Genomic DNA, 22,502 nt, shown 5'->3' with positions numbered 1-22,502 from the left:
AACAAAAGAGGATGTTCCATTGAAACTTGGTACAGATGTTAGGGAAGAGTGTACCAATATAACAAAACAAAAAAAACGAAAATCGAAAATATGTTGCCCGCGAAATTTGAAAAGTCACCTTACTTTTTGAACACACCTCGTATTCACTGCTGCGTTTAGCGATTCGTTTATATTCTTACGCTATATGTACTTAATCTGCAGAGAGGTACTTCAAATTTAACAAGGCAACTGCTTTTAGAGAAGATATATATAATACGAGAATCAGTAAGAGTAATACATAGATGTTTCAATTTCGTTTCAAGAATATTAGTTAGTATTCCCAGTTTGTGAGTTTCGAAGCCTTTCCTTTTTTTTTTTGTACATTTTGAGGGATTTGACTATGTTTTTGCCCTGCTTAATGCAGCGCAACGAATTGCGGCGAGCGGCAAAAAAGCTTTTCATCAGCCCACAGCCGACAAACAACTAGCAAAACAGCAACAACAAGAACAACAACAGCAACAGCAATACAAACAACAAACACACCCGTAGACACAGCAACGTGGCAATAACAACAACAATAAAAACGACACAAAAACAACAGCAACAGGAGCATGAAAAACATTTTCCCACGATTTGAGTGCGGCGACGATGACGTTCGTCACCTACAGAGAGGAAAACCGCCCCCTTTTTGCCCCTTTTGAAAATTGCCTCTCCCACTCTGTCTCATCTAAATGCAGACGCCTTTCAATTCTTCTAGTGTTGCTTCCCTTCTTGTCTCCTCCCTCCGGATGGCTACAATCTCTTTTTATTTCTTTTTTTTTTTTGATGCAAAACACGGGGAAAAGGGTAGATTGATTCGCATTTCCTTTTTAGGTATGCAAAAATTATGAGGAGCCAGACGAAAGAGCAGAATAAAGGGCTTGGAAAATGCGAAGGGAATTTATTATTATTTTAGCATTTCACTTGCAATTTAAATTGCAGTGAAAACAACTGTTTGGTTTTAATTAACAGTCAGGTTATATGGTTTTCTTTGATACACTTTTGGTCCAACTTGATTAATGTGACCAAATATTTGTAAGCCTTCTTTAGCAATGTGACCAACTGTATGTGAGAAGCTCTAAAGTGACCAAATGTTTGTAAAGCACTTTAATTGCAATTAATTGCGATTAAGTTTGCAACGTAAACATTTTCGCATTGGCTCTGTGTTTCACCTCCCTCTCTATTTCCTCACCCCTTCCCATTTGCGTTCATTCGTCATTCGTTACGATGGGTGTGGGAATGTAGGCGGAGCAAAAAAAAATTATAGCCGCTGTTTTACCACCCCCCATTACGTTTTTCTCCCCTCCCCCTCCTGCTCATTGCATGCTTGCATGTGTGTGTGTGTGTGATGGCTCTTCGTGTTTCGTTTGCTGGCTAGCCCTTCCCCTGTTTTTCCATCGACTTGCCCCTCTGATTTTCCCCACGCTTTTCCCCTGTCGTCTGCTTTAGTTGTAATTGCATTTGTACAACACCAGCAACAACAACAACAATAACAACAACAACAATTGCAGCTGGGTCACTGCAAATACAAATATATGCATTGAAATTGTTGTTACCTTCGCCATGAGACACGCGCTTAAATTGAATTGGATCATATCTTTTTTCCCCCATTTGTGCAGCGTGTGTAAATTACAGGCCACGCCTTTCCTTTCTCCCTAGTGTAGTTTTTGCTGTTGTTGTTGCTGCCACTCCTACTCACCCACCAAAAAAGAAACATAAACGTAGCTGGTCACACTTTTTAGGCCACAAGCAAAAAAAGAAAAAAAGAGAAAGAAAAGTGATTTGTTTTTTCTCGGCTTCGCTTTTGGCCATGAAGTGTCCATTAGTTCATTAGCCACAATTGACTGCTGACAGGTGATACTCTTTATTTTGAGTACTACAGCTAGGAAGTTGGTTTGGGAAAGGATTTCTATAGATAAATAAGTGAAGTTAATAAAGATGAAGTACATTGGTCTTAAGAGTCGTGTAAATTAAAAGGAATTAACAACATTTTTGATTGGAAAACTTAAACTAAAACAAGAGGAAAAACAAACCCTATTTAATTTTAAAAAGTCCTTTCGATAGGGCATCTAAATTGAAGCTGTTGAGTTCTAGAACTCGTTATTGGAGCTGCTGCTGCCGTTGTCATTATGAATGAGTTTAATCAATTTCACAGAGCGGAAAAGCGAGAAGGCCATTGTTGTTGGCCGTTGGACACTGACAGGTCGCAAGTGTTTGCACTTGACTCCGTACCATGGGCCTTTTATGCCCATGTCTTGCCACTTCCATTGGCCATTGGCCGTTGCCCATTGCGATTCCAATTCCGATTCTGAATTGAATTGCCGCTTAATTGCAGAGCACGGGGTCTTACAGTGGCCATTATCTTCGTGGTGCATATGGGTTAAGGGGGGTCTATTCGATGAAATGCTGGCCAAGATCGCTACGGTTTCACCACAATGGTGTTGTCGGCCTTTTGTCGGAACCCGCGTGATTGATTGTCTATTAATAAGAGTGGCCATTTTCATTTTCATTTTCTTGATTTTTTTCTTCTTCCAACTGATATTAATTTTCTTTCTCTTCATTCGTTTTCTTTGCAGGTGAGTTCTATTCGGAAATCTGTGCGTGTGTGTGTGTGTGGAAATCTTTCTAATCTAATATGTAATTTGGGTAAGCCTGGGAATCATGATTTCCTTTTATGACGGAGTATAGAGATTTTCTAATTTAACAATGAAGAAATCTAAGAAATTACTAGTCAATCAGATTTAATGTCATTTTAATCTGGGACTTCAGCTCTCTTAATTAAACCCCAAATTAAATGCTAAGTTCCATCAGGACCTTGCAACATATGTTTTTTTTTCCCACTTTCAACCCCTAAAACAACTTTCACCTAACGGTAGCCAAATATCTTGGCCATCTTTCATTTCCCTTCCTTGATAGATCGATCCTGGTCTAAATGGGTAACGACAACTTTCTCCGGCTAGGGGGCTTGAGAACCTAACGGTCCATTTACAGTTAGTTAAACAGCTGGTCCTCACTTTCTTTGGCCTTTCGTTGCCCTTTCATTCATCAAGTAGGAGAGATGAATAAAAAAAAAGAGTCACGCGCCAAGAAACTTTCACTAGACTACAAAACCTAAAAGGGTTGCACCCGACGGCCAAAAAGGGTTTCAATTTTAATGTACTTCTGGCAGGCTCGTCTGATAGAAATCTTCGGTCAAGAAATTTGGGTCAACAAAACGAAACGACAAACAGCTGCCAACGGCAATGAAATGAACGCATTTAAGACAAGGGTTCCTTCCGAGCCATAAAATTAAAAAATAAGAAGATATAAGCAGACAGAAACTGAAACAGAAGTCAGCAGGTAACATCCTCAGAAAATAAAACAGGGGGCCTCTGTTTTTTTTTTCACTTTTAAGCTGAAATTTATTTTTGGCACGCGCGAATTTCAAAGAACAATTTGCAGCTGGCTGGTCAAGAAATAAAAGACACGATGAAACAAAATTTGGTGGGAAGCGGATCCCCCAAAAAAGCGAGACTTAATGAGCCATCGGTTGGGTTTTTTATTTCGGAATTTACGCATTCGTAATTGGCTTTACAATTAAGTTTATTTTTACATGTGTTTATCAGTTTAAAGTATCTGTTCATTGGGTATTGCGATTAAAAATGGTTTTAATTTCAAGATAAAGTTAACCATAAACTCATATGATATCTAAGTATTTGTTCCCTAAGATACTTATAACAAGCAAGTGATCAGAGAGATGGTAGTTATTATATTTTTAAAACTCCGAAAAAAAAAACAGTTGAGAATTATAAGCCATATTTGGAAATGTTCTATTCCGAAATTCCAGATAATTAACTACCACACATTTCTTAACAGATTGAAAAGGCGAAATATCATTTGTTCGAAATTGAGTGGATAATGTTCACGGTTGACCGTTAGCAAGACTTTTCCCGCCTATCACCAATGCACATTCCAATGCCATTCCGTTCCATTCCATTCCAATTTGCTGCGGACATGTTAAAAGCATTAATCAATCATACATACATATATGTATGTATCTACGTGCCTTTACCAAGGCAGCCAATGTATTTCGTTGGATATATGTTCCTGCCTTGATCTGGGGCGTTATCTGGCCTAATGAAGCATAATTTGTATTCCAACTCGATCGAAATGTGAAAGAGAGAGGTAGAGAGGATATGAAAAGAGAGATGGGCATATGTAGACTGGTGAGGACCACGGAGGACGATTCATCTTTTAATTACCGCGTTGAAAGCCAGTATTTTTCATCGCCACATCGATATGTTGGCTCCCTCTTGTTGTTTCTCGTAGAGTCCACATCGGAACTCTTAAGCCCGAGATGGTTAACCCACGCATGCCTGAGCAATTTAGTGTGTTAAGGCTTTTGCACTAAAATAAATCTACGGCGATTTGTTTGTTTGCACAAGCTGCCGGCTGTTTGCCGCTCCCCAAACCCCATAGTTTTTCCCCTCTGTTTTTTTTTACTTTGCTCGGCCGTTAACTGCCCGGGGGCCTACACTAAATATAACAGTCTCTGCCTAGTTGTACCATCCCCCTTCTACTCCTCCTGGCAGCTCTTCTATTTACCCCTCAGCCGGGTGTTATTTATCATAAAAAATTGCTCAGATTTGTTTTGCGACGGGCAAAGACATGACGCTCATTTGTTAGAGCAACGGCAAAAGTGCAGCAGACCCCAAGCTTTCTCTCAGCTGCAATGTGGAGTTGGCTTCTTATTTCTTTTGTAAATACCCTAGGTTAAATGTAGGGTAATTTAGCTTATATAAATTTATAGAAAACTTAAGTTAAAAATCAGAAAGAATCTGCAGAAAACTCACTAATCGTGCTCCCAATACTCCTGCAAATGATAAGCAAGATACTCATTTACTAATTTAGGTATTTGAACTAATCAAGAGTCCGTCCAATATGTTATAAAACTTATAAAGATAGTAAAGAAATACTCATTTTAAGAACATTTTTATAATAAAAATTAATCATTTAGAAAGACAAATCCCAGTAAGAGCCAGCAAGAGTATTTAAAGTTTCCTTTTCTTTTATAATTTCATAGATTCTTTGCTGCTGCGTTTGTGCGCCTCATCAACTTGTGGTTGCACTTGTGCATCTTGCGTCCCAGCCCCTATCCTCTGTTTTCAAAACGCCCCCGCTTTTTGTCTGTCTACCCCTCCTTTCTACCTGAAATATACCGTCAGCATTATTTTTATTAATGTTGCCGCCGTCTTTCTTTGCCACGGCCCAAAGTTCAACGCAAATATAATCTGTCAAATAATTTATCAGTGTTTGCTGATGATGTTCACTCACTCATTTTTCTATTGCTCCTGAAGAGCCTTCTGTGAAGATGATGGTCTTTGGCATATGGTGGTGATCGAGCATGTAAAGCAAACGAATCCACTTCTTCGTATTGAACTCCCTTCTGTTTGCACAAATCTCAAGGTTAAAAGGGGAAAAAGTGAGAGAACCAAGGAGGAGAAATGCGTGATTCAAATTGGAGATCTTTCTAAATAGAATGGTTATCTTTTGGGAGTCAAGTGTGGAAAATCTATGCTGATCTATTAGGCATATAAATAATAACTTAATATTATTTGAAATTCGTTTGAATATATATTTTTAGGATCAGAAAGATGTCTTGGGAAAAGTATCAGAAGTTTTTAAAATTTTTCCAATATATTTGTGAGCTTAAAAAGCTCTCATCTATGGGGTTTTATAGTCTGTCTTAAACAAGTTTATGTCTATATCATCCTTCCAATTTCTTTAACTGCAATTAATTTAACAACGCATTGTTTTCAGTGCACAGATTTTCGCCTTTATTGTCAACGCTTTCGCTCTTGTTCTGCTTTTGCGTTTTGCTTTCAATTGTTTGCGGCTGCATTTTGGCTCGATCGGCAACATCGACATGCATTTGCCGCCATTGTATGGGTATAGTTTTTCCTTTTATTTATATATATATATATATCTATAGCATTTTTTCTTTTTTAATTCAATGTGCGGATGTGTGAATGTGTTTGCTCTCAAACAGAAACGATTAAATTATCTCAAGGTTGCACGCGCGCCTTTTGCGCTTCCTTTTTTCTTTTGCTTTTGTTTTGAAATCTTTGAAATTTTGTTTTCATTCTCGATTTCCAACTGTTCTCCTTTTTGGCCTAAAAACCCAGTTTGGCTTTTGTATTTTTGGCTTGCTTTTTGTTTTTTTCTTGCTGTCTTGCTGCAAAAACCAGTTGATTTTTAGCCCTTGCCCTTGGTTTTTATTCCCTGTTTCCTTAGTTCCTCCTCTTTTTCATTGCCGTCATCCTTTCCCCTTTTGTCATCTTGGCCACCTGTTGCCCTTTTTGGCCCAATCGATTTATCGCTGTTAACCCGCCAGCAATCGCAGCCTCACAATCGGAATCGTGCTGCTCGTCCGCCCCCGTGCCACACCCCCTTCAGTTTTTTTTGGTCGGACACCGTGTGAATTATGATATTACAAGGCGAACGCTGCTGTTTTCTGTTGGTTTCTTTTTTTTTTTTTTTCTCCTGCTGACCGCTTGCCGGCAACAACAACATGTTGCTGCTTGGTCACGTGCTCTTTTGATATTGAGCGGCGAACAGGTGTCGAGTGTTCAAAAGCTCCGTGATGTATATATATATATTATCGTCAGAGATTTGTGTTTATAGCGGTAGCAGCTACAGGTACAATTTGAATGGCTCCTTCAGGTTGTTGGCCAAGGTGTCAGCAGCATCAACGAGATCTGCATCATGAATCGCTTTTGAAATTGGTCCGAATCAACACAGCATTCCTAGCGGTGAGCTATCATATAACTAATTGCATTTCCATCAGCAACACAAGCAACAGCTGCGAATGTTGCTGTGCCGGCAACAACAATTGATAAGAATAACATAAATAGCAGGCACACACAGCAGCAACACATGGCCAGATCATCAGCACAAAAAAAAAAAGAAATATTTCAAGTGCAACAGCAACATCAGAAATTCCCAAGTAGCAACAGCAACAATGACTGCGAAAACTCTCAGGAAATATATATGTTTTTTAGGCATTCCAACTTGGCCCACGCATAAAAACACTGCAAGAAAAAATCTCAAGTGTTCGTTTTTCATTTTGCTAACGATGCGCGCGTGTCAGCAACATGTTGCTACTATGCCACGTCGTTGGTGTTGGTGTTGCTGTTTGCTGTTGCTGTTGTCGTTTGTATCATTAGTCAAAGAAACCAAGTCAGGGGCTGGCAATCAGCAGCCCGTATGTTGGCCAAATCAATTGCTGTTGCTCCTCTCATGTTGCTGTTGCTGCTGCTGCTGCTTCTGTTGATTGTGTCAACGACAACAGCGGCAGTAGCAACAATAGACTTAAGTCTGGGCATGATTCATGGACATGTTGCAGTTTTCTATTTAGATGGTAGGAAAATAGGAGAAAAAGTTGGAGGAGGGCGAAGGTGCAACACCCACACAAAGATGCAACACACGCTAATTGTGTGTGAAAGCAGCACAGCAGCAGTTGCAGCCGCAGCAACAGCAGCAACTTGAGCCACATTGCTTATACGCCCACGTGTCTAGAAAAAGGGGCAAGGACGGGGGCGGTGGCTGGGACATTTGGCATTTCCATTTTTCCACCATTTTCCATGGCATATTTAGCATTCACAGTAGCAACAGTAACAACAACAACAACAACACCATACACAACGCAATCATAACCATAAAAAGTTGCTCATTTTCTTGGCATTTTTTGGCTCTTTTCGCTATTTTTCCTATTTTCGGGGCTTTTTGGCGACTATTTTGAATGAGAAAAGCGCCAACTGCTTTTGGCCGAATTTGGTTAGCAGTCAAGCGGCCGTAAAAGGAGCTTGTAAGTGCTACTGTTTTCCACCGGCAAACGGTAAAAATGCCGCATAATTTACGCAAAAAAAAAAAGCTGCGGTGGCGGCGGCGGTTTGCGTCTGCAACAAAATAAGGCAAAAATGAAACAAAAACTTTTCACTTTTTTCACAAATGGCCATGCAAATTACAAGACACATTAGCTCGGCTCTCCTGCGGCAATCCTACGCCTGCCAGCCGCCTAACCCCAAAAATGGGAGCAACAGCAACTGCAACAGCAACAGCAGCAGCAACAAAACGGAAATGCGACAACAGCAGCAACAATCACAACCAACAACCACAAGAAACGAGCAGCAGAAATGTGTTTACAGCAGCTGCCAAGCAGCCACCGAAATGGATTGTTTTTAGGCCAGGGCTGCCACCTGTTGGTCATTTCTGGAAATTCCTTAATTTGTAGACTAAAAAACCAAACTATGATGGGAACATCAAATGAATTTTATATCTGCAGTTTCTGATATAGAAGAAGAATATTTGTATTTAAAAAGTTAACCCCTAAGGTTAAAACTTTAACATACAGAATTTATTCAAAGAATTTCTATAGAAAATAAAGAAAGAAATATTTGGTTTATAAATAATAATAAAATATTAATAATACCAAATTGATGTTGGCAACCCTGCAAGTTAGCATGGCTACTTATTGGTGTCCACTGGCGGGGACAACTGAGACCCAAAATCGAGACTCAGTCCCAAAACTGAGGCTGAAACTTAAAGCCGGGTCTGAAAAACGGCTGCTTTGGCGTTTGTTGGTCCTCTTTGGAGCGTTTGGAATGTTTAGTTAACCGTAAGCAGTCGCAATGCGCCCGCGCCATTTTGGCATTGATTGCTGACCAAGGAAACTCAGACACACACATAAACACAATGAAAATATTTTAGAAAAATGAGAAAATCGATTTTTGAATATTCTAGAAAATTTGAAAAATTTCAAACCAAATTTTAAATTCCCAATTTTTAGACTTCTTAAATAGAAACCAAATTTAGAATAGGAATATACAAATTCCGCAGCATGAAATTCTTAAATTTCATTACTTTACAATCTACCCCCTTAAATTTAAATAGTATTCCGACAAATCGATATAATATTTCTTCCGGTGTACAAACACAAACACATCCCAGGCGAGAGTCAGTGGAGCGTGAATAACATTTGGTAATCATGGCACAAACACGAAAATGCATTAACCAAAATTGTGATCATAAATTTTCAATCGACACGCGGCGGGTGCTGTTCCCCTCTCCTTTAACCCCCTCCTTTGGTCCATCCCGTTTAAACCCTCCTTCCTCTCAATTGCCATGAATGACTTGAGTGGACCAAAAGCTTTGAACTGGACTAGAAGACGGAAGACTTCGGACTATCTGGCCGCGTATTTCTGTCTTTTATTTTGTTGGATTTTTTTTTTTGATTTTTTTTTTTGGGCCCCAAGCATTTCTTTATCCCCACATGCGAGGATTGTTGCAACTGCGGCTGCTGCTGCTGCAGCTGCGCACATTCTTGGCCAGAGAAAGTTTTGTTGTTGCTGCCGTTGCACAAGTGGCAGTAGTTGCATTTTGCAGTTTTCAGTTGGCCGATTGGGTCAGTTAAATGGCAAAGGCTGCAGAAATGTTAGGAGGGGGAAGCGAGCGGGATGTGTTGTAAGTTGGGCTATCAAAAACCATGCGTGGGTGTCGCGAAAATGATGAAACTAAAGACCAGGATCCGGTAAATATTTGACCAACTTTGACCGAAGTCAAAGGAAAAGAGAGATGAAGATGGTATATACTAGTATTTAGGAAAGGAAAGTCAAATATTTTCTTTAGTCAAATCTTAATTTAACAATAATATTTTTATGCAGAAAGATTCAGAAAGCTAACTGAAGTCTGAAGACCTCTGATAACTCAAAATAGAAGTTGTTTGTAGCCCAATTTATCTTACTAAGACTTCTACTTCATGTTCTAAGCTTCAAATTTTCCCCCTTTGTCAGTCTCCTTGTCTCCCTGACGTTCTAACAACATCCTGCCGCACCGCATTCCCTTTGCCCTTTGTCATTTAGTCAGTGAGTTACTCACTCACTCACTTATTCCGTTGAGCTTCCACAGCTTAATCAAAGCAATTTGCAAGAGGTTAACCCTAAAAGCTCAGCCAAAAAAATAACGTCAGATAGTTGCTGTGGCATATATGAGTCATGGCTGTGTGTGAGTGTGTGTGTGTGGCTCCTTGTTGTTGTGACCCTTTTTGGGTTAACCTTTTTTTCATCCATTGGATGAATTCTCAAAAATTTTCTAGTGTTGTTGGTGGTGTTGTTGTTATGTATGTGTTTGTACAACGCCTTGAATGCGGCTTCTGTTGTCGGTTGTCTGTTGTCGTTAGCCTGTTGCTGTTCCTGATGTTGCTGCTGCTGCTGTTGCCGTTGCTCTTGTTTCACTATCAACGCATTCCTTTTGGCCCCACATGGACACACATTCGCTTGCTGCGATAAAAATTTATTGAACCGAGGCCTCTGGGTCTCGGTTTCAGCTTCCATTTCAGTTTGAATTTTTTTCATTTTGGTCTTTTTCTTTTTTTTTTTTAGTTGGTTGTTTATTTTTATTGTTGCCGAGGTGTTGTGGCTGCTGCTGTTGCTCCTCTTACTGTTGCTGCTGTGCTGCCGCTACGTCTCGAAATCAATTGAGTTTAACTGCTTTTAATTTACTTGGAATTTGTGCGGCTTTAATGGATTTATGTCGGCTTATGTTGCCCCAGCTACAGGTGGCTGAATGTTGTTACTACTTCTGCTGCTGTTGCTGTTGCACCACAGTGGCTCTTTGTGTCTCAGAGTGGCATGTTCCTCTGCCACACAATATTAAAATTTATCATGTGCTAAAAACTTATCAATTAAATATATGCATAACATTGTTCAAGCCACTGTTGATGTTGCTGTTGGTGTTGGTGTTGCTGCTGCTGCTGCTGCTGCTTTGACTGATATTGCTGTTGGCCCGGCAGCAACATCAATCAAAATGCAGGCATCAAAATGCAGCCGCTTGCAATTTGATGTCGCGACTGCAATTTAGACATGCCTTGCCATGTTATTAACTAATTACAGGCGACTAATCTAAAACGCCGCCATGCAACAGGTGCCCATGCATCATCCCAAACAGCAGCCACAACGACACAACTAGCAACATTGCAGGATACACGGCAGCAAGCAGACCTGCTGCCGTCCAGCTGCCTAATGAAAAGTGACATCTTGGCCACGACCAGGCCCAAACTGTCAACGTCTCCTTGTCTCCTTTGTCTGCCTGTGTTCCTCCTTCTCATTTTCCTCATCCATGTTGTTGGCCCCACTATCTCGTTCTCCCTGACTCCTCGACTCGTTTGCATGTCTTGTCATTCGTCATTCTCTTGGCTCAGGTGCATGTTGCCAGCAGCTAGAAGATGTCGCAGCCGAGCTTACATAACATTGCAGCGGGGCCACCCGCTAGACGCTTCGGACACATGTTGCTCATGTCGCTCATGTCGCAGGTTGCTGCTGTTGTTGCTGCTGCCGGCACGCACGCATACAATTGTGGGACAAAATAATAGGGATGACTTATTATTTAAGTTTTTGGAAAGGAAAGCTGGTATTTGTGATTTATTTTCTGAAACAAATTTTCCATTTTAAGGAATATTTCAAGGGCTTAGCATTCTCAAAATTTCTTTAAGATATTCCTCTTTATCTTTTTATAAATATAAATCAAGATTATTTCAAGATTATTTTCACCTTGACTGTATTATATTGTGACTGTTTGCCGGAAGCAGATTCTGTGTTAATTACAAAAGAACTGGTCCCCTCTTGCGCCGACTCTTCGTTCTTTCTCTGATGATTATGATGTTGTTGTTGTTGCGTTGACATGCGTTGCTAAACGTGCCGCTTGTGGTTGCACCAAGCACCACCAAGCACAGCCCCCTTCTTTTTATCCCATGGCACGCATTCAAATGAGGCCTCTGAGCCAGAGACTTGATTTCCTTTCCTTCAACCAGAGAGACAGAAACAACTTGGGGCTTGTGGCATGGCGAATGTGGCCATTCATGTTGCTGTTGTTGCCATTTCTGATGTTGTTGTTGCTGCTGCTGCTGGTAGATTATGAAAATTAGATATACAAATCAGCAAACGAACGGATGCTCGACCGACCAGCCAGCATCCACGGCACATCACATGAGGTATCAACATTTGATGCGTACAAGATCAAACGATGGAGAGATGAAGCAGCAGCGAGCGAGATCACAACAGGTTGAAGGCTAAGACTGAATGCTCTTCAAAAACATATTTTGGGTTTTATATTATATATTATCTGAGAAGAGATTTTTAATATTTCGTCTTGTTTTTGTTGCCACAAAATAATAACCTTGACATTTATTCTCGTATTTAGGGTTTCAAAATTTGGTACAGAAACTTGGAAAATTTCATATTCAAATTGCTTATGATTTTGCGGTTTCAAAAATCAAGCACTAAGAATTGATTTTCCAAAAACAAAACCATATATTTTAATGGTTTGTTTTTTGTTTTTATTGTTTGTTTTGGAATAAAATCATTTGAATGTCTAGGGAATAACCTTTGGTTAATATCTAAATTATTGCCTGATATTTAAAGTCATAAATCATCGAACTTGTTATAAAAGATTTATGACATTTTCAAAAAATTTACTACCTCGTAAATTATTATTATTATTTGCTGTACTTATGTCAAACGATTGGCTAGGCTTTTCAAAAACGAAAGCTACTTTATAAATATTTAAATATATTTATTAAAATTTAAGTTTTTTCAAAATGGAATTTATATTTGAAAGCCGTAAGAGTATTATTTTGGTTAAAGAAAAGCCTTGTAGAATCTGTAGCTGGCGGCAGCATAACATGCAACATGTTGTTGCGGGTCAGGGTCGCGAGATGTTGCTGCTAAGTTTTTGTGTTGTATTCTTTCTTTTCTGAGCTCCTTTTGCCCCTTTCTACTGTTGGTCGGTTTTGGCCTGTTTTTGGCCTGTTGCTTTGGCTGCTGCTTTGGCTGCTGTCGTCTGCGTAAATTGCTTACCAATCAAATGGCACTCGAGCTCTGAAGAGAGACTCTCGCGGAAATTGCTTGAAACGGAAATGTGCTCCTTTTAGCCCATGTTGCTGCAGTTGATGCTGCTGCTACTGCTGTTGCTGTTGCCAATTTCATGTCATTTGTTGACAACGCACAACGGATATTGTTTAGTATTTTGCATAAAAGTCGTTTTCCATCTTACTTTGCGTATCATTTTTTTTTTGTAGGTTAGAAGGAAGTTGACGCTTGTCGGCCACCCCTCCCTTTTTACCGCATTTTCCTTTGGCCCGGCCGAGTTGGCCTCTGGCATGGCTTAATTATAGTCTTTTGGCCTTGTGCATTTGCCAGGCGCCGCCGCCGCCAACAGCAACATCGACCAGAGCAACAGCAACGGGCAACGGGCAACGGGCAACAGCAACTAGCAACTCGCATCGCTCCAACTGGCCACGCCCACTCCACACACTATTTGCTTTGGCCTGCGGTTGCACTTTGTATTTTTTTTCTGTTTCTGTTTTCTGTTTTTTTTTAGTCATTTTTTTGGGGCGGTTTCTTTTGGAATTTTTTCAGTGTTGCCGGTCGGTCGAGTTGTGACTTTGAAACTGGCCCCCATGTAACTGCAATTTCGGGGGCGTGGCTAAAAACAAAACGCCAAAAGATAGGGAAAAGACAGCGAGTCGAATGGTCGAATAAATCGCCAAAAGTACTTTTTCGAAACTTGGTATAAGGATTTACGATAGCTTAAGTTATACAAATTAGCTAATATCCTCTTGCAAATTTATTTACAAAACTGAATATTAAACTTTCCAATCAATATACAATTTCAAAAATTGTATATTAAGTTTTTGAAAATATTCAGAGGATTGTAAACTTAATTAAATTGATGCATCATCATTTTTCATCTGACAAGAAAAATTCAATATCAATCTATGATTGAGTTAAGGAGCTAACCAATTTCATTACCGCAACATCCTCGTTGTACTGCCTCGTATTTTTAGTTAACCACTTAACACTTAACCGAACGAATGGGGAGGGCCAGTTGGACGATTTTAATATGCACTTTACCTGTCAGATCATTAAAGTAAAAATTGATTTTCTAACTTGCAACGATTTTTGCATTAACAATTAGTCGTAGTCGATGGCCCGATCTTACGTTGGGCTTTGGCTACTTCGTGTTATTAATTAACAATGCCACACCAGGCAGGCGCATTTAAGACATTAATTGCCTCAACCGGTTCACTTTATCGTTACCCGGGTGCCTATGAGTACTCTGGGAGTACTCTGGAAATCCGGGAGAACGACGACGGCGACGGCGACGCCGCCTCAATCAATCTAGCAAATTGTCGCCCAGTTCGCCTCTGCACATTTTTGTCTTGGCAATATCGAACACCAATGAGCGAGTGTGTCTCATCTCATCCGCTGGCCCATTATGTGCCAGCCCATCTAGATCTTGGATATGCAATATATATCTATAATATTGGATAGTTTATATATATATATATATATATATATATATATATATAGTAAGTCTCTAATTATGACAACTACGCAGCTGTGCGTGCTCACGTGTTTTTCCAATTAGACATCGGAGGTCTTCACTCGGCAAGAGAATAGAGATGACAATGAGCGATAAAGCCGTCGCCAGCGTCTCCTCGTCATCGTCATCGTCATCGAAACCATCGGCGGCAAATTGACAATCAGAGAGCTTGATGGGACTGTCAACTTGGTGGACATACCCATTCTTTTTGGGGTTCTTTTTTAATATCAAGTTTTTTGATTTAAGAATCAATTTGGAAAACCATTTCTATTTTAAATTATCCAACAAAATGCTAAAAAAATCTTGATTTTTTAAAAAGATCAAGAACCTATGGATATAGCCAAATATCCTCCAAACTATATCTGCCAACGATCATCACAGTTTCTCAACGAAATTCCAGCTTTCTCCATTTCTTTCCTTTTTTGATGCGATTAAAAGTTTATACGAAAATTAATCAAGGAATTAGACGGGGCATATTAGAGGGGGCAGAGTAGAAACGAGTTGGCAGCGCCGTTTGCCATTTGCGGCACACCCACTGCTGCCGCCCGCCACGCCTCCTGCACCCCCCGTTTTCGAGCGCCCCTCAAACAGCCGCAACACGCCCACTGAAAACGCTCGCTGAGCTTTAATGCGTTTTCATTTAACACAAGTCTTGGCCCGGCTTGTTAGCCCCTATCTTTGTGTGTGTGTTTGGCACTAGTGTGAGTTAGAGTGTGTGTGTTAGTGAGTGTGTGCGCGATTGTGTGCGTGAACACCTCCCACTTGGCAATCTAATATAAAGTCAGGCCCCGCGACTTGGACTGCAGCTCCTTGGCTACCGATTTTCGTTTGGATCCGTTCCTTTTCCTTAGTTACTCTTCGTTGTTGATTTTTTTTTTGGGGTAACTTGGATTTTTATCAAGTTTTGAATATTTTAAAAATGTTAACATTTTTATTAAAAAATTCTTTCCTGAGATAGGTTTAATTTGCGAAATATGCACTGCAGCGTGTGAATTTTTCTATGTTTCTATTTTCTTGGTATTCAGTTTGGGAATATTTCTAAAGCTTTATACAAAAAGTCTTTTATAAGATACCTTTTAATTGTAGAAATATAATCTACAGTTTTTTACATATTTTCTGATATTCCCTTTTGTATATTTTTCTTAACTTTCATAAAGCATTTTTCTGAATACTTCTTAAAAGATCTGGAAATCTGTTTAATTTTTCACATTATTATTTCAATTTTTCAAATCGACATTAGACATGAAAAACTTTCTGGAATATTTCTAGGGTATTTCAAAGTGCGATTCATGGCCTTCCATTTTCGTCACAGCGTTTTCATCTCTCATTTTTTTCGCACATTTTTCGCTGGCTTTTGGCGCTTTTTCGCTTCCGCATGCCTAGACCGAGTTTATATATATGTTATATGTTGCATATGGTTGGGGGAGGTGGTGGTGGTGGGCTGAGGGGGCTTACAGCACATATGTGGCATATGTATATCAATATTTTGCAGCTCGTTTGGCTGCCAGAGCTCGCGCTTCACATTAATAACGCATCCCACCCTCTAATTGCATTTTACGTGGTCGCCTTTAATCGAATTTTCCTGGCTTTTCCTCCTGCCAGAACGATGCGCAATTTCGATTACGCTCAACTATTTTTCAGATTATATATATGTATACCCTATACTGTAGGATATATGTATCCTATATATATATATTCTTGTTTTTTTTTCTTTTGGGGGGCGCCCGATAAGTGGCGGCTTTTGGAGGAGCGCAGAGAGTCTGCATCTTTGGAAAGTGCTTCCGCATTTGTTGTTTTTATTTCAACCCGAAAATGCCGACGAAAGAGGAGTTATGTGGCAAGATTAGCGGGTGTGTGCTAATGTCTCGAAGTCTGAAGTACCCAAGTACCCAAGCCCCGCAGAGCGTTGTTTTGGGTCACTACTTTATCTACCTATCGAATGCGGCCTAATGAAACCCATAACTTTTGACTTTTCCGGAGCGAATGCAACGATGGTCAACGCCTTATTGGGGTCATGCGAAAGGTGTTGATCGCTAATCTAGGAGAAGCTAAAAAAATCAACTGAGGAGTGGGCTATAGCCAGAGGTTGAAAAATCCAAGAATGTGGTGGCATCACATTGAGTTAGTTTAAGTTTAGGAAAACGTGTAAGCTAATAACATTGAAAAACTCAAACTAGAAGAGATTCTATATTCGTATCTCTAAGATTATCTTAATCCTTTAAATATGATCTTTTTCTAAATCTAAAAATATATATATTATATATATAGAATTTCGATCTGTATTAAATCTCTGCCTTCCTTTCTCTTTTTCTTTTTTTGTCTTGCAGGTGAGTTATTTCGAACGACTTCAATTAGCAATTGAGATTACTCCTCGACTCCGCGGAGTAGCAGGTAAAAATGCCTTAAATAGCAAGTGCCCCAAATTCTGTCTGTATAAGTGGCGGTACATGCACACATATATATTTGTGCCTTTTGTAGATGCTCAAAGCCATATGGATATAGATGCATATTCAGTTGGCTGATTTGGCTAAAGGCTGTCACATTTTCCTCGGCTGGGCAACTAAGAGAAATGACCACAAAATGCGCACATAAATCAACACAATGGCCAAAATGCTGCTGTTGCTGTTGCAGCTTCAGCTCTTGCTGCTGCCGAAAGGTGTGGAGATCGAGCTGCAGCAGCAGCAGCAGCAGCATCAGCAACAATTGCAGCAGCAACCACTTCGGCATATGAAAATGCAAATTTCACATGGGAAAAACAAGCCGCGGGGGATGACAATTTGCTGTTGCTTTTGCTGTTGCTGACTCAAAACAGTTGCAAAGTTGTTGCTGAATTAATAAACTTGCAACTGGCGGCGGTTGCTTTTGTAAAAATGCCGCCAAATGCCTATTTTGATGTTGTTGCTGCTGTTGCTGTTGCTGTTGCTGTTACTGCTGCTGCTGCTGTGGTTGCCTTAAAGCAAACGATACGCATTGAAAATGAACGAAACAAAATTGAAATCTGACACCAAAAGAATTGACAGAAAACACACACAAAACACCAGGCACTGAGAGAAAATAAATAAGTTTTATATATTAACTAGATTGGGGATAGATATCCTCGAAAAGAAGTGCCTGAAACGTTAAGAAATTTGAAAGGGTAAATACCCAGAAAATGATAAGAATTCTTATTAAATAAGAAGAATTATTTAAAAGTAAATTTAAATGACTAAATAATCTGATATTAATTAACCTCAAATGCCTTTAGATTTTTGGCCAAGTGCACAAGAAACTTTGGTTAACAATTGCAACGGCTTTTCGGGTGACTTCCAGACTTGGTTCGACCAACAAAAATGCAAATTCAATGAATGCCCATTCAGTATCCCCTTGCCCCGTGCCCCGTGCCCCAATGCCCCTTCCCCTATTCCTCGCTTCCCGAACGTGACTCAAATTGCTTTTAAATTGTTTTAGCAAGCAATAAACGAACCAACGAGAGTTCAGTTTTCCTTTTTTTTTTGTTTTATCCCTGCCAGCAGCTGCTGGTCCAAATATTTCTCTTTTTCAATCTTTTTTTCCCTCCGAGTTTTTGAGGTTTTTTCCTTCCATTTTTTTTTTGTTAGTTGACCAGCAATTGAAATGTCCCAGTGTCCAGTGGAAAATGTTTCGTTTTCGGCCAGGTATGGCCTGATCTTAATTTCCATTGAAGTCCGGCAGCTTCCAAAAGGAAAACCAAAAAAAAAAATATGAATAACTGTTAATTGTACAAATATGCTGGGGTCCATTACAAAGATTTGAGATTTCCTTTTTTTTTTTTCCTCTTTTCCTCGATCGCTTAATTGCCCTGCGGGGGCGGGAGTGAGTAATTTGTCTTTAGTTTTTGCTTTTTGGTTTTTCCTTTTTATGTTTTGCATTTCCGTTTGGTTTTTAAGATCATTGCTGGGTGATTATTATTATGTAAATTTGTACAACTACTTGGAGAATTGCTGCAAATGGCTAACAAGTTCGTAATTTGGGTTAAGTTGTGGGTTATCCAATGCCCCTGTGGGCAATAAAGATTGGCCATTTTGAGAAGGTATATAATTGTTAGCATGGAAATCGAATGATTTGCTATTGCAATATGTAATTAGAGAGCATTAAGTTATAATTTTTGTAAAGTGAAAAATAATTTTTAATAGTTTTTAGTTAAATTTTAATTATTTGCTTTGCTTTTCTAATACTTGAACTTTAGCTTAGTAATAGATCACAAATCATAATACCGCTAGCCATCAGTTAAGCTCTGTCCTTTTCATATATTTTCCCTGGGTGGTACCACCTTGAGCTGTCTTGTAGTAATTTTTTCTTTCTTTTTCTTTATTGCAAAAAGATTTATGAACTGAAGTTGAGGCATTTTGGAAGTCCCGGTCCTGGTTTTTTGTTCCCTCATGTTTTCCCATGTTGGCCTGTCACTAATGACAACGGTAGCAGCTACTGGTTACCCCGGTTTGCTGGATCTGGCTACTAGTAACTAGTTACCTAGCTGCTCCTGCTCCTTCCTGGCAATTACTTAATTTACACTTGCCTATTGTTGCCAGTTCCTGTCGCCCGAGATATTCTATGTCCTAAAACCCCCGCTACTACCTTCTTCTGGGGTGTAAATCAAGTCAAGGCCCTGACGCTGACTAAAAGTTGGTGCGGCATTTGCCACTGAAGCAGAAAATTACTTTCATCATAATTTAAAGTTACTTATGACCACAGCGGAACGAGTTGCAACCGCTGCGGTCTCTCTGTGTCTTTTACTATTTTTTTTTTTTTTTTTTTTTTTGCAACCAGCCGATTGTCTTAGGAACACGAGGTACACACAAATTGAAAAATCATCCGAAAAACCAGGATGTGCTGCTTGCTGCTGGACCGACCTGAAGGCAGGTCCAAGAAACAACGACGGCCAACGGGCAACGGCCAAGCCAAACATTTGCACGTCAAACAAAGTGGCAGTGAAATAACAAAATTATGTTGGCAGATTTGTGGCGACGACCGGCGATGGAAATTATGGCAGCAGTGGTAGTAGAAGTAGCAGCAAAAGCACCAGCCTAGGGAATCACTTGCCACAAAAAAAAAAGAGAGTAAAGAATACAGACCCACATCCAGGCATAGATATATATATATATATATATATATAATTGCTATGTGGTGGTCCAACTGGTGGTGCAGTTTAAGTTACTGCCGCGCAGTCGTTGTTGCCTACTGCTGGTTGGCCCCATGTTCCTGGTGACGTTTAGCCATGAATGATGTGGCGTGGGCTTCCTTCTCAGCCGCCTTTTCCCAGCTACTGGGCGGTTTTTCTTACTCTCTTACAAAATGCTTAAATGGTTAAGCATGTTTATTCCCTATTTTGGGAACTACTTCTAAGTGGAATTTTGACAGTTGTTGCTCGCAGAAAAACATTGTCCATAAGTCAATATTCTGTTTTTCTGGCTACTGGTGTTACTTTAGAATGCTTCAAGGTTTCTTTTTGGCTATTACTTGGCTGGCTTTAACTAAGAAGGATTACCCAACAAAGTTATCTGAATTATTGGAATTTCTTTAGGATTTCATTCATAATATTTCCCAAAAACATCCAATATATCCAACCACAGATTGGTTATATTATATTTTCATTTCAAAGAACCTCCCTCCTCCTGCACTTGATCCACTTGGACTCTTGTGTTGGGCATAAATTAAACATAATTTGATTTGCTGATGCAGTTGCAGTTTTTTTTTAGTTGCTAGATGCCTCATCCATAACAATGTGGCACGACTGGGTTCCTAGTGGTCCTCTGGCACCACCTGGTCCCGATTACGCCCCCGATCCGATAGCCGTGACTTTAGTCTCTAAGCCATAGTTTTGGTCTCTGAACCAAGTCGCGTCCACAATCAAGTCAAGTGTTTATTTGTTTATGGGAATTTTTCTCCTCTTTTTTAGTTTTATTTCTTTTTTTTTTGTGCGGTGCCAAAGCGGTGCATGAGCCTCTGTCTGGGTGAGTGGCATGTTGCATGTGGCAGTTGCAAGCAGCAACGGTTGCAAGTTGCTGATGTAGCTGCTGCTGGAGCAGCAACAGCCACAGCATTGGTGGTCCAATCTGGGTGCCTCCTCGATTGCGTTCCGTTCGTGCGTTTTTGTTTGCCGCAATTAGCGTGTGGGCAGTTGGCTTGGAAGTTGCAAGGAGCTGGGGGCAGGATGGATTTAGTGTACGGGGGTGTGGCAGTCGGATGAGTGAAAGTCGGCACGAGGCTAGTTGGCTCAAAAGATGCACTGGCCGCAAATAGAGCCACAGTGGGTTAAGGCTTGCACTAATTAAAATGTTTAAATCCGTTTTTGAGAACTTCTTTGTTATCAAGGACATTGTCCTTAAATCTGATGTTTAATATATAGATATTATTAAAATATATTTCTTTAAGTGCATTTGGATTCCAAAATGTTCCAACCTGTTCCGGTTAGTTCCATGCGTTCCGCGTCGCATTCGCTGAACACCTGTTGCTGTTGTTGCCGCTGCTGCAACCGGTTCGTTTTGAGCTCGTTAGTTAATTCAAAGCTGTAAATATTATAACAGACCCCGCGTTCATTCCATTATTGTATTAACAACAACAGAGAGCGAAAGAGACTAACTCTATCCTTTTCCAGAGAGTGAGATAGCGAATCGGATTGATATACTCCCCAAACATGAGCAAAGGCATTTTGACAGAGATTTCCCGTTCGTTTTTCCCCTCCTTCGGATATTTTTAGCCTGACTTTTCCAACGACTTTTCTTATTTTTAGCTATGAAAATTGGCTTAAAAATAACTGACACAACTCCTTAAAGTTTCGTTCGAATTAAAATGGAAATTTTTTGCATTGTGATTGATGTGGGTTAATTTGGTCGCTCAGCGGGAATGGCAGTGGGCGGGGGGGCAATTGTGGGTTAAGAGGTGCTACAGGGGGGAAGGGGCTACAGTAATTGGCGGGCAAGGCGGGCGATGAAAAGTGGTAAATGAAAAATTGCTGTGGATGATGGAGAGATAAAAGTGAATGGTGAAATGGAGGAATAATTAACAGCAATAGGAAAAAGGATTTTCATTTCCTTGTAGAAAAAAAAAATGCATTTTATTCAAATAAAAGTGTTTAGAATTTAAGAGTTTGACTAAGGAATAGCTTAGTCAATTGATTGTGTGAGAAATGGAAAGAAACATTAACTTTTTTATTAAATTCTAAGGAAAAGTTTAAAGAAGGAAACTTAAAAACCAGTTCATAATGAGAAAATGTCAAAGGTTTTTAGTTTACCAAAAAAAAAACCCTTTGTTCTAAACCTTTCACCTTTCTGCTCTTCCCACCGCCCCGCTGGCCATCGATTTATTGTGCTCCGTTTTTGTTTTTTGTTCACATTACTCATACGCCATGTATGTGTGGTGCACATACAAGGCGAGTATAAAATAACAGATTTATGCCTGCGTTCCAGCCAATGACACGCCAATTAGCCGCCACCGTACCAACAACAATGGCAACAGCAACAACAGAGGCGACAACTGCAACAGCAACAACAACAACAAGAAGCTTTGACATTTTTATGATGCTAAGCGGACGCCAAAAAGAAAAAATCCCAAAAGAAAAACAGTCATATAGAGGGGGTGTGTGTATGTGGTTGTGTGTGGCAAGTTAATGTCGAAAATCTTGTGGCAGCTGCGCGACTGACCTTTGCATGTGGCAAAGTCGAATTGCGAATTGAGTTTGACAGCTGCTGGGGCGACACGATCCGATTGCGATTGCGATCGCTCTTTGACCTTAATACGCGCCAGCTGCGCGTCAACACCCCCCGAAAAAAAAAAAAAAAATATGAGAAATCCCCAAACAACATCCTTCCCTCTTCTAGGAGCCACTCCTCCGCCGTACTACCCAACATTACTCACACACCCATCCATTGTCATTTGACACCTAATTTGGTGTGGGACGATTGCGGGGCGGTGCACGCACGATGGAGTCTCTAATAAGCGCTCAATAAATGTGCAACACCCGCTGGCAACAGCAACATGTTGCTGCTATAGCTGCTGCTGCTGTTGCTGCTGCTGCGTGCGACAACAGCAACAACATGGGTCTCTCGCTT

General features: G+C 40.1%; 1 protein-coding gene across 4 annotated transcripts in view; it reads left to right on the top strand.

Annotated features, from left to right (window-relative positions):
* The window catches only part of LOC108102888 (sex determination protein fruitless-like), a 123,644-nt gene that overhangs the window by 56,303 nt on the left and 44,839 nt on the right, over positions 1-22,502 (top strand). Inside the window, exon 2 of one of the 4 annotated variants that reach the window (XM_017208089.2) lies at positions 2,595-2,664. The exons of the other annotated variants lie outside the window; for them this stretch is intronic. The gene's annotated coding sequence lies outside the window, so the exon portion shown is untranslated. The remainder of the gene's footprint in view (positions 1-2,594; positions 2,665-22,502) is intronic. 4 annotated transcript variants of the gene reach the window in all.

Source organism: Drosophila eugracilis, unplaced genomic scaffold (assembly GCF_018153835.1).
Source record: "Drosophila eugracilis isolate 14026-0451.02 unplaced genomic scaffold, ASM1815383v1 contig_124, whole genome shotgun sequence".
Taxonomy (NCBI): domain Eukaryota; kingdom Metazoa; phylum Arthropoda; class Insecta; order Diptera; family Drosophilidae; genus Drosophila; species Drosophila eugracilis.
Note: the sequence above shows the minus strand (reverse complement) of the source record. Positions and strands in the feature narration are given on the sequence as shown.